This window comes from Lepidochelys kempii, chromosome 2 (genome assembly GCF_965140285.1).
Source record: "Lepidochelys kempii isolate rLepKem1 chromosome 2, rLepKem1.hap1, whole genome shotgun sequence".
In the NCBI taxonomy this organism is placed as follows: domain Eukaryota; kingdom Metazoa; phylum Chordata; order Testudines; family Cheloniidae; genus Lepidochelys; species Lepidochelys kempii.
The window spans coordinates 133,206,692-133,219,089 of NC_136381.1; the positions used below are offsets into that span (position 1 = coordinate 133,206,692).

Sequence of the window (12,398 nt, forward strand, 5' to 3'; positions counted from 1 at the left end):
GCACATCCACCAATGTGATATATGCCATCATGTGCCAGCAATGTCCCTCTGCCATGTACATTGATCAAACTGGACAGTCTCTAAGTAAAAGAATAAATGCACACAAATCAGACGTCAAGAATTATAACATTCAAAAACCAGTCAGAGAACACTTCAAACTCTTTGATCACTCGATTACAGACCTAAAAGTAGCAATTCTTCAACAAAAAAACTTCAAAAACAGACTCCAACGAGAGACTGCTGAATTGGAATTAATTTGCAAAGTGGATACAATTAACTTAGGCTTGAATAAAGACTGGGAGTGGATGGGTCATTACACAAAGTAAAACTATTTCCCCATGTTTATTTCCCCCCACACCCCCACTGTTCCTCAGACATTCTTGTCAACTGGTGGAAATGGCTCACTTTGATTATCACTACGAAAGATTTTCCCCCCAACCCCGCTCTCCTCCTGGTAATAGCTCACCTTAAGTGACCACTCTCGTTACAGTGTGTATGATAACACCCATTGTTTCATGTTCTCTGTGTATATAAATCGCCCCACTGTATTTTCCACTGAATGCATCCGATGAAGTGAGCTGTAGCTCACAAAAGTTTATGCTCAAATAAATTTGTTAGTCTCTAAGGTGCCACAAGTACTCCTTTTCTTTTTACACACACACCAGTTTCCTTCTTACTGCTCCCATGTAGGAGAGACAGTTTTCTAATGCCCAGTTAGCTCACTTCATTACTGTTCTAGGAAAAGGACATCACTATTCTCCCTCCACAGGTACCCTCGCCCTTACTCTCTGCTCTTACATTTGAGGATATCCCTCATATAGTTCCTTTGCTTGTCTCTCTGTCCTCACTACCTCACCCCTTTCAGTCTTTGCCTCTAATGTATCTTCTTTTTTGTGTATTTTTATAGATGGATCCTGCTCTTGCCAAAATAGCAAACCATGTATGTTACCCTTTCCCCCACCAATTCACCCCCGTCCCTTTTCTTCTCCAGTCTTCCTCATTCAGCTCAATATGCTGAACTAGCTGCCATTGCCTGTGCCCTGGGAATGGTTTTCTTCCTCCTCCTTCCCTGCATTGTTGGCCTCAGACAAACCATGGGAGTGTAATACCTCCCATATAATGGTGTATGCCTTTCTGGCACTCTAATAATTTTGTTTCCTCAGATGGGTCATCTTTGCTCTATGCTCCCGTCTTTTCCTATATTGCTACACTGGCATTTTCTCTTTCTTCTCCTCCCTGTGTTCTGAAAGTAAAAAGGCACAGCAAAAAGGACCCATTTCACTTTGAGAATTCTGCAACTGCCTTTTTCACCAGGCAGGGAGCTCAAAGTGGGGTGTTCTGGACATTCTCACATAAAATAGTGAGCAAGCCTAGTGAGAAAGAACTAGATGACCTCCTGAGGTCTCTTCCAACCCTAATAGTCTAAGTCTGTCTCTACAGTCCACCCCACAAAAATTGTACCTGATTTGCAAACATTGCAGAAAGTGAATACAGAAAGTGAATGCTGGAAGCCATAAAACAGATATGGATTGAAAAGACATTGGCCCAGCATTCACTACTGAAACCTTATGAGCCACAACTGATCACAGTAAGTAGCTTGCTTATTTTGTAAAGGAAATGGAGCACCTGTGTGGGACATGCCATCTCAATTCAAAAATATTTAATTTATTCAGTGCATGATGTTCCCTCAGCACAAAACCATGCAAAGATTGGAAACTGGAGGTTAGTGGTCAAGTATCACAGATGATGAGAAACAGTACTGTGACAATTGCTTAATCTGTTGTCAGAATAATTCATCGAGAAGTAAAAACAATGCCCCACTCTGACAACAGTGAAACACCGGGCCATGGTGCACTTTGCACATTGATTTTGTGGGACCTATATTGCCTAACAGTAATGGAACAAATACTTGTTGGTTGTAGCGCGTCAAATTACAAAATGGACAGAGGTTTCCTAAAGAAAGCAAACATAGCTACTGCAGTTAGCTCATGGGCCAGTGGAACAGATATTCTCTTGATGGGGATTACCAGCTAAATTAGAATCAGATCAAGGGACACAGCCCATAGGACAAGTTTTGAAAACTTGTATGTTAGCATGTGGGCTGAAGCAGAAATTCCACATTCCTTACTGCCCTCAGAACTCTTGACAAATTATGAACAGACCCATTGAAATAATTTTAAGGAAGTTTGTTTTTATACATGGAAAAATGAGATAATGTCATTCCATTGGTTCTTATGGCCATCTGGGCCACTCTTGCCACAGCAAAAAATCATTCTACCTTTGAAATAATTACAGGAAGAGAGATGTGAAATAATTACAGGAAGAGAGATACATACTAGAATATGTATTATGGGAAACTAGCAGTGCACAGATTGAAGGAGTACAAATGGATGTTTAACATGCAAAAATTTGAATGAGCATCTGAAACAGGTGCATTTGTACGTGGCAAACAAGCTGGAGAGAAAAAAATGTAAAGCAAAAATGTATTTTCACAAAAAAGGTAAAGGAAAATGATTGGGAGGTAGGAGACCAGGTCATGCTTCTGTCTTATGTTGTACCAGAACATAGTTTATGCCACAAATGGCTCGATCCACACTATTTTGTGGATAAACTTAGCTTGTCTGGGTCTAAAATTAGAATTATGGGAAACAAAAAGAAGATCAAAAATTCTAATATGCCAGTCAATTTAAACAGTTGAAAAGACATAGTGTTTCTCCAGAGTTGGATTAATGTGAAGGTTTCTCCTCCATATGACCAGTGCACTCTGGTGCTGCCGAGCAAAGGACATTTTTTCCCCAATTGACAAAAACAACAACAGTTAATTGTTATAAGGGAGAAAGAGCAGTGCTCTTTGTGGACTCACAGCTAACATTGATGAAGGAAATCCAACCTATGATAGTGGTGTGGGGCAAGGCAAATGATCTGTATTAACCCCAACAATATAATCTCATAATGGCAGGGAGATATACAATGAAGAATGTCACCGGCAGGCAGATCTTCCAACCTATGTCTTCATGAACTGCATAGGATAGGCTAACAGCAGTACTTGAACCATACATAATATCACACCCCCTGGTGCAGGGATTGTTCCAAATAGTTATCAGAATCAAGTCTGAGAACAAAAGTGTTTTGTAATGTTTAAACATGAAATAGTAAATCCTATCCTAAACCTGCATGCACAACTGTTGAAGGAAACCTGTGTAAGGCACTGGAGTCCCAGAGGGGAAAGGAGGACTCTGGAGCACTTCACTTGTCCCTAATCCTCTATGGTAGGTTATAGGGGTGGACATGTCACTTTAGGGGTTAATTTTTATTCAAATGTAAGACCCCAACCAATTGTACTATGGTATAGCTTACCAGTAAAACAGGACAGACCCAGAGTGGGGGGAAGGGCCATGTAGCCTGAGCGGCTCTTTAAAAAAGGGTATTGACTGTGAAAATAATAAGAGCACATTTTAATAAAATGATCTAATAAAAAGTAATGTTACCTGATGCAGCTTAAAATTACTGGCCTGTGTCTAATTTATCCCATTTCATGGGAACCACAACCGTTCTTTTGATTATATTTCCCTGTTGGTGCTTGAACACCCTCCAACTCAGTGGTTCTCAAACTGCTGCCTGTGGGCTGCTTGCAGCCCATTCAGTACATAGCTGCAACCCATGTGACATCCTCAGGGTCGTACAGATAGTGTATATATATTGTGTGGATGCGGCCCCATAACACACAGAGAGACCTGCATATGCGGCCCACAGTGGTAAATAGGTTGATAACCACTGTTCTAACTACTCCAGTGGTGACTCAGCCTTTTATAACATCACCTGAGGAGCTTAACTGCTACATCTATAACCTTTAATCCTAGTAATAATCAGACATCTCTAATATCCTGGCACCGATATGGCTACAACAGTGCTGCAAAAATCCATGTCAGGCATTTTAATTAATAATATACAATTTATGCATATCCCGGTTGTGCTAAACATTTCACACTGGAATATGGCTGAAATTGGACACAGTGTGGTGATGGATGTGACAGTACAGTATGCTTCTTTACTAATGAAATGATAATATCTTACCAGGAGTGAGCTTGAGACCTCATAGAAGAACACGAGACAGTGCCCAAAGCCAGAATTTTTAGGAGTAGAAAGTGGCAAAGTCTAGATGGTAGTATTAGCTGTATTTCAGGTTTATTTGCTTCAGGAATGTCAGTATAGAAAAGGGCAGATGTGCAACATATGAAGTGTCATATTAACTATTTTGAGCATGAATAGGCAGTTAATGCTTTGCAACTCATAATGACGGTTGTGGGGAGGGAGGTGTCGAAGGATTGGACACAGAGGGAAAATATATAATTTATGGCATGCGTATTACTGTGGCATCATTTAATCAAACACGGGTGAAAGTCAATGAGATAACTGATAAAATGAAAGGGCAAAAACTTGTCACCTGGGTAAAGAAATAATAATTAAGGATGAACAACTCCTTAAATGGTATTGTCCACAATGTGTTTCTAAAAAAGGCAAGGGAATAAATTATTGTGTAAAAGCCTGTAAAAAGCTAGTTTTTAGCACCATTAGAAGCTTGGGGGTCAGTGTCACCACATCCAAACCAGGGCTTCTTTTACTTTAAAAAGTTATGCACTGTCTCGGGCTCCCTGTATGTAACATTTACTTTAGCCCTGCCAATACTGGATCCTGACACAGCAACATTCAAGTTGCAGTGGGGGAGGTTTAGATTGGATATTAGGAAAAACTTTTTCACTAAGAGGGTGGTGAAACACTGGAATGCGTTACCTAGGGAGGTGGTAGAATCTCCTTCCTTAGAGGTTTTTAAGGTCAGGCTTGACAAAGCCCTGGCTGGGATGATTTAACTGGGAATTGGTCCTGCTTTGAGCAGGGGGTTGGACTAGATGACCTTCTGGGGTCCCTTCCAACCCTGATATTCTATGATTCTATGATTCTATGATTCTTTGAACATTTGACCCACTATCAGCTAGGTCTAGTCTATAGGTTACCTTGAAAACAGCACTGAACCTACTGCAATCACTGGTTTATCCTAACAGTACATAGCCCTGTAGGGCTCCACACATGGCTTGTTTTGCTGTGAAGGGATAGCAATACATGTGTAGGTGTGATGTCTTTCATGTTACCACTTCCGTGTGCAGCCATCTCTGCCATGACCAATGTAATGAGACAGGTGAGTTGTCAGTTACTGTCTGTAGCCCAGTGAAGCTAAGTGGAGAAGACCATCGGAGACGGTAACCTTCAACATTGAATGGATAATATTGTGTTGTTACTAGTCATGCAGCATATATCCACAAGGCCCAATTATGTGATGTCATTACTAATTTTTGCTTTATATCTCAGGCATGCTTTGTTATTGGACAAACAGTTGTGACTCCTATTCAAGTTTTCAATGATGGGTCTGTGGTCAATAGTGAAGCCTGATCATCAGAATGACACTGAGGAGTTGGTCTCCATTTTTGATGTGCATATTACTCTGCTAACCCCAAATATAAAATTATTACATTGGAAAGATACCCATGTTATACAAATTGGTCCTGCTACAACAGAAGCAGAAAAGGCTCTTAATCAGTTAATGCACAATGGGGCTTTTGGCATGTTATTTACACACACTTGGCTAAAGGTTACTTTTAAGGATTTAATTCTAGTACAGGTGGTAATGATTTTAATTGTACTAAATTTATTTTGCCGACTGAGACTTATGGTTAAAGAGTAAAAAAAGGAGACAAACTATATGTGACCTATGCTGATCCTTAGACTAAAAAAAAAATGGGGTTTAATGCTTATAAATGCACATATAACATTTATGGTGACAAGGTGGGGCCTTGTTGACCAGTAAGCCAAATTAGTAGTAGGCTTAAGGCATATCAGTGAACCAAACTCCCAAGATGCCTTGAGAATGCTAAATTACTGTAGGATATGGCAATGCTGGCTTGCTAAACTCTTTAGCCTAGTACCATGTTACTTGATTTACTAAGCAGTTTTTCAAGGAAAGTATCAACTTGAAAAGAATAGGAAATGTATAATGGTAAATGTTATAATTAAGCAGCAAATGTATGATCATGTGTTTGAAAAAATATGCAGTGTGCCAGACAAACACATTTTTACTCTTACGATGGAAAAGAGGTTGTAAATCATAAATAACTTAGCTCTGAGTAGTCTTGAGCTAGTCACAAGCAGCTTAACCAGAGAGCACTGGAATCAGTCTATCATCCTTGTTATTGGCTGCAAGCTTTGGATCCAAAGACTTGGTGACCTATATACCTTTCTGTTATGTGCTGTATTAACAGCTGATTGATATTTATCAGTCAAGTTTGGATACATGAAGTCTCTTTAATCGTTAAGATAAAACTTGAAGTGGTGACAGTATCTATTTAGACCATGTCTGATGATTGCAACTCATTCTAAGGTTTCTAGATTGTTCTCATAAGTTACTGAAGCTGTTACAGAATGCTGCTGCCAGAGTCTCTTATTGAATCTGCCATAGGTTATTCAGTCATATTACTCTCATTCTAAAGTGTCTCCCCTGGTTTCTGCTGATATTTTGAATTGATTTTTTATTCTACTTCAGAGAAACTGCATGCTTGTGAATAGTGCTGGACTGACAACAAGAGAGAATGAACTATTTATCCACAGAACACACACAGCAAATTTCCCAGCGATGTCCCACATGTGCTCTGGATTGTGCACCTGTAGCAGTAAGTATAATTTCATCTCTAATCCCATTGACTCTTTGGTAAGTTTCCTGAGGCTGTCAGCAAAGTTACAATTTGTGCCAAATGTGCTGGTGATTTTTGTGATGCAGATCCTGTCGCCTGGAAAATGGATGAGTGACTAACTCATTTTATGAAGGCCATCAAATAATCAGATAGCTATAACTACTTTTTCCACTACAAGCCTTTGCTGAATTTGAACCTGCAGTCTAGTAATATATCTTGTTCCTAATTCCCTAAAATATCGAGTCTCCTGAACTTTTTTATTGTAAATTTTGTATTTGATACTTCCCATTGATAACTCACAGGAGTTTTGATGGGTTGAGAAGACACTATTGTTTTCTATTGCCTTCCCTTGACAAAGAGTGTCCCTTTCCACCTGGACCACTTTGCATTGACAGTCCCATCATAACACCCAGTAACACAGACTCTCTCTCGAGACCCACTTTCCATCTATGACCTTGTCCAGAAATTTACTCACCTTTTCACGTCCCTGTACACCATAACAGTCCCCACTTGATCTTTCTTTGAGGGAGCAGGGAAGGTGTATGCCTCAGAGCACCTCAGAGGTGAAGAAGGGAAGCATTAGTAAACCCTCCCCTTCTTCACCCAACAAATTTCATGTGGTAAACAGCAATAGAGCTCACAAATGCAGTTCAGCATGGAACATATTGCCTTCGACAAGCTTTTCTTTCCCGCTTACATAGGGAACAGGTGGGGAACATGTGCAATATGAAATTTACCAAAGTCAATACAATTGACTTTGACCTTGAAGTCCACTGGGTACAGACAAAACAGAAGACTATCATTGGAGAAACAAGGTGAGGTAAACCAGAGATTATGGCTAGGGAAACCAGAGTACAAGTTGTAGAGGAACCATAACTGGCAGGAGTTAGTGAGATGTTCATGCTTGAGGTGGGTGTGTTGGTAGATCTTCAGAAAATTACAGACTCACCCACAGATTGATTATTAAGTATTTTGTTTCCTTGACTCCTGCTCCTAGACAAGGTTAAATAACCATATGATTGGTCCACAAGTATTTGTATGCAAATTTAGAAATTTCCACCAGCACACATACATAGTCACAACCTTGATAAGGAGTGAATGAGACACTTACCTACTGTATCTCACTCTTTCTTTTATTCCAAATTACTTCAGTGTTCTCTTTACAGCATCCAACTTTTTCCAATCACAAGGAGAGAACCATCTGCCCTGCCCCTTTCCTTCTCTTAAAGGGGCCATTTGGCCCAAGAGCAAAGAAAAATGTATTTCCCTAGATAGAGTATTGGTAAATCATGTAAGTCTGAAAATAACATCTTAGTGTCTAGAATAAAAAGAGTCCTGGGAATAAGGGAAGCCTAAGGAGGAGCAGAGACAACTGACTTCTACAAGACTGCTGAAGCACAAATAGATTCCAAAGGGGAGACCATTTTCTCCTTGCTAAATTTTGATCCTCTAATTCTGTCTCTTTCTTTCTATTTAGCACTGGACAAGCATGAGAAGGTTAAACTAATAAAGCCAATTCAACCAGCATAAGAAATGGCCTAAACCTTGGCCTAATGCTTATTTGTGCAGTGTTGGAGGAGATCATGAAAGTGAGCTTACACCAAACTAAGGCCAGATGATGCAAGGCCCAGGAGCTGTGGCAGACTCTTGCTGGCCCTGATGTCTCAAAATGCACATCTGCAGTATAATTTATTGTGTGTTGCAAATTCACTTTTTGCATGAAGTATTGAGGCTTTGTGCTACTCAACCTGATGTGACAGTCCACCCAAAAAGGTTTAGAATAGGTAAGGAGAACCTCAGCTTCATCTATGTGCAGATTCCATTCCATGAATCTCTTCATTCCTCTTCTTATATAAGAGGCATTTCTATCATGCTTATCGTGAATTCACTATGTCTGTAATCAGAGTCATTTTATTTTAAGGACACTGGGCTGGATTCTATGCTCTCTTACATCAATATCTAAAACCCCATTTAATTTAATGGAAGTGAGGTCAGATCCATAAGTACATTTTGGATAGTTTTTACCCCTGCATTGCAGAGGTATGAGACAATGAACTGGGTTCTCTTCTGGCTCATCAATATCATCAAAATTCAGAGTGTTAGTCTGAATCTCATAAAGATGTAGGCACTGAACATCCTCTCCCCTCAAGTGCACTTCTATACTTCCATCCAGAGCCATTCTTTCCCTTTGATCTTTTGTGCCACATCATTTGCTGAGGATTTTTGCTCTGTTTTCACATACTTGGACATCCCCTCCACTAGTTACAATATGTCCCATCCTGCATGAACCACTCAGCTTTCTGTGGCTGTCAACAACTTCTGTTTACTTTTCTCCTTCAGAATTATCAACTGCATCACTCACCTCTCTGGGGTCTTTCCTTTCTAGCAAATTACCTCAGTAAAATTCCCAGGTCCTGTTGCCTTTTCTCCATTAATTAGTTTCGTAGTAGTTTTTAAATTCATGTAGTTTTAACACATTCAGTGTCACCACTTCACTTTTATTCCCACTTGTCAAAAACCAGCAGGAGACAATAAAAGGTGATAAAACTATTGTATAAAAATAAATATGTATAAATTAGAGTTGTTTTTCCTGCAATCAAACAGCCTTCAAAGTTACACTGCAGCTAATAAAGCCATAAGTGCCTAAAAACCCAGCTTCTAGCTAAACAACAACTAGTCATAAGATTACTCTCTGAAGTATTTGTTTTATATGTTGGAGGCAGAGCTGTATAATTATATGCTCTGTAACTTCTTGATATTTTGTGTTATATGTCCCTATGTTTCCATTTCTCAGTTTGATCCTGCTTTAAAAATAAATCTCATTTTGACTATTACTAAAGATCAGAGAAAGTGTCACTGGACTCTTATTCCTGATTACAGTGAATGTTTTTGCAAGAATATAGTTATAAAAAGTGATGTTGTTCCTTCTAGTATCTTCCAGCACTGAATGCTCAAATGGATAGCTCTAAGCACAAGGCACTAGAAGTCAGACTATAGCATTAAACAGTAAAAATGATACTACTGAAACAGAGCCATTAGAAGCAGTAAACACAGTATGTCTGGTTCAGGATATAGCTAAATAGTTCAAAAGCCACAAAAAAAAAAATACTTTTGGCCAGATTATGAGCCCAATTCTCCCAAGGGCTGAGTGCCCTCAATTCCCATTGACATCCAAAGTGGAAAATCACCATTAAGGAGGAGATACTCACAGGGACATCCCTAGGGGAGTGCGAGGCCTGGGGAAGAAGTGATGGATTCATCTCTCCCAGGACCGACCATACTGGCCAATCACACTGGCCCACGGGGGCCCCCAAAGAGCGGTCCCCCCGATTTGCTCTTCCCAAGGGATGGTCTGGGTACTTATTATCCCATGGTTCTGCTCACACAACTCCCATTGAAATAGATTGGCCGTCCTGGAGAATGAAATCTTCTTGTATATGAACAGCACAAGCAGTAGCACGGCAAGCAGACCCACACGGCAACTTAACTCCGGTGTGAAGGGACCACTTCTAGTGGTGAAAAGGTAGCTCAGTCTCCATCTTCCTTTAAACATTGGCCTCTCTACTTGGACTGCCATAAGCGTCAACTAGTGCTGGTTTTGCAATGTGGGCACCTTCCCATCAGGAATCATACTGTGACTTACCTCACCAACCATAGCTAAATGAACAGAGATCAGGTGGCAACACCTATCACACAGTATCAGGCCTGGTCTGGCTTTGAACCAGAAACCTAGAAGTGAAAAACTTTGACTGGTCTCAGAGCAGTACCAGAGGCTTTGACTGGTCTCAGAGCAGTACCAGATCTGACATTGCCTAATGATTGAAGTTATTTAGTTTTGAACAAAACAGCTTTTAAACATATATATTTTTAAATACATTAATAATGCTCTAAGTTCCTCAGATGAGTAGATGGTAATGTTTTTAACTGAAGCAGAGGGGGGGTCAATTGTCAAGATTAAATGGTTGCATACACAGCTAGTAGGAACCTGTGGGGAAATCATGCCAGCACTAGCCAAAATTACTGAAGCTTCCTTTGAGAAGACAGGTTGCCAAGTACCCTTAAACAGATGGTGGTTAAAATTATCGTTAATAAATCATGATATTTTTGCTTATGATCACTTTTCAGGGAAGGCTGTAGAGAACATGGTGATGAGGCAATAATCTACCTGTGATCTAGAGTAAGTTTTCTAGATCTTTATCATTTATGTTTAAGATCTGGCTGTAGCTTGAAGACAGTATTGGAATCTTTGTTTTTTGTTGGTACCAACACTGAATATAAAGCATTTGCCAATCAGAGTCCTGGATGGACCCAGAATGAGAGGAGAATCTGAACTAATGCTTCCCAACTAGAAAACAGCAGTATTACAAGATGTTAAGCATTCTAGCAGCAGAAGACAAACTGATATCCCACTCCCCAAATTTATTTCCAGCCTGAAATGTAGATATCCCTGAGCTGTGCACATTCACTGTGGCATTGATTCTAGTAAGACTGTGTCCCAAGAAAGGATGGACACTGATGGTAAAATAGGGATGGAGGACATTGTGCTTCGCTTTTTAACAGGCAGGCTACTTCAAACTGGCTGCTTTCTTGCCAGAAATTGAACTGCTTCAAATCTACCTTAGAGATCCAAATTTGTCTGGGTCTATAACCTGACATGATGTATATCATTATAGGCACTGTCATTATCTAGGTTTATCTATTTTCATTTCAGCTGCTAGATTCAACAAAAGAGACCATTTAAAAAAATCTTGTGATTTTCATTTAAGATGATGAACAGGGGGGAATTGAAATGAGGAGCAGAAGGCATATGCAACTATAAAGCTATATTCCCACATTCAAGCAGTATGGCAAGATGTGCTATACAGAACATTTGAGGATCATTTGGATTTAATATTGCAAGGTCAATAAGAACTGAAAACAGGTTCTTCTCTCTAACTAGCTCATTTCAGCACGTCCAGACATTGACATTTTTGGTTGGAAGCTTTTTATTCCTAATTAATTGCATCGAAACTGAGGGCACTCCCAGCATTGCCCAGAGAAGGAATGGATGAGCTATTTATAATGGTAAATTATTCAAAATTGCAAACCTTTTTCTATTTGTGAATTATCCATGATCAGCAGTTGGCTAAAATGCTTAGCTAAATCCCCTGTACTGCTATGAAAATCTCAGTTGTTGATATTAACTAATTTGTTTGTAATTGGAATCCATTCACTAGACCCTCTACATGGACATAATTCCACTTCTGGGTTGTTTAAAAACTACTCTCTGTGATAATTCCCTTTTTGGATTTGTACTGTATGCTTGCTCACATAAGTTATAAGATGATATTTCTGCTCCATGACGGGATGACAGACTTTTATAATGAAGATAGGTCAAGGTGATTTCAAGATCACGGCAGGAACACTAAGGGAATATCACTTTCTTCAAACATTCCTGAGAACAAGAAAACCCCCACTTGTATATATGTTCCTGGAAAACTAATAAAAAGGGTCGTATATACTTTCTAAGGAAATTCATGGCTATCATTTCAATAAATATTCTTTTTTCTATAGTATTTGCCAAACTCTAGCCAAGAATATCACTTAGGAAGCAGCAAATAAAGGGTCCACCAAAATTCAATGCATGTGGTTTAAGAGTGAACTCAGAAGCTTTTTCTG

At 39.6% G+C, this 12,398-nt stretch overlaps 1 long non-coding RNA gene across 1 annotated transcript in view; it reads left to right on the forward strand.

Moving 5' to 3' along the window:
* LOC140907094 (uncharacterized) overlaps positions 1–12,398 on the forward strand; it is a 368,026-nt gene that overhangs the window by 254,356 nt on the left and 101,272 nt on the right. Inside the window, exon 5 of the long non-coding RNA XR_013635268.1 lies at positions 6,593–6,719. This is a non-coding gene — a long non-coding RNA (uncharacterized LOC140907094). The remainder of the gene's footprint in view (positions 1–6,592; positions 6,720–12,398) is intronic.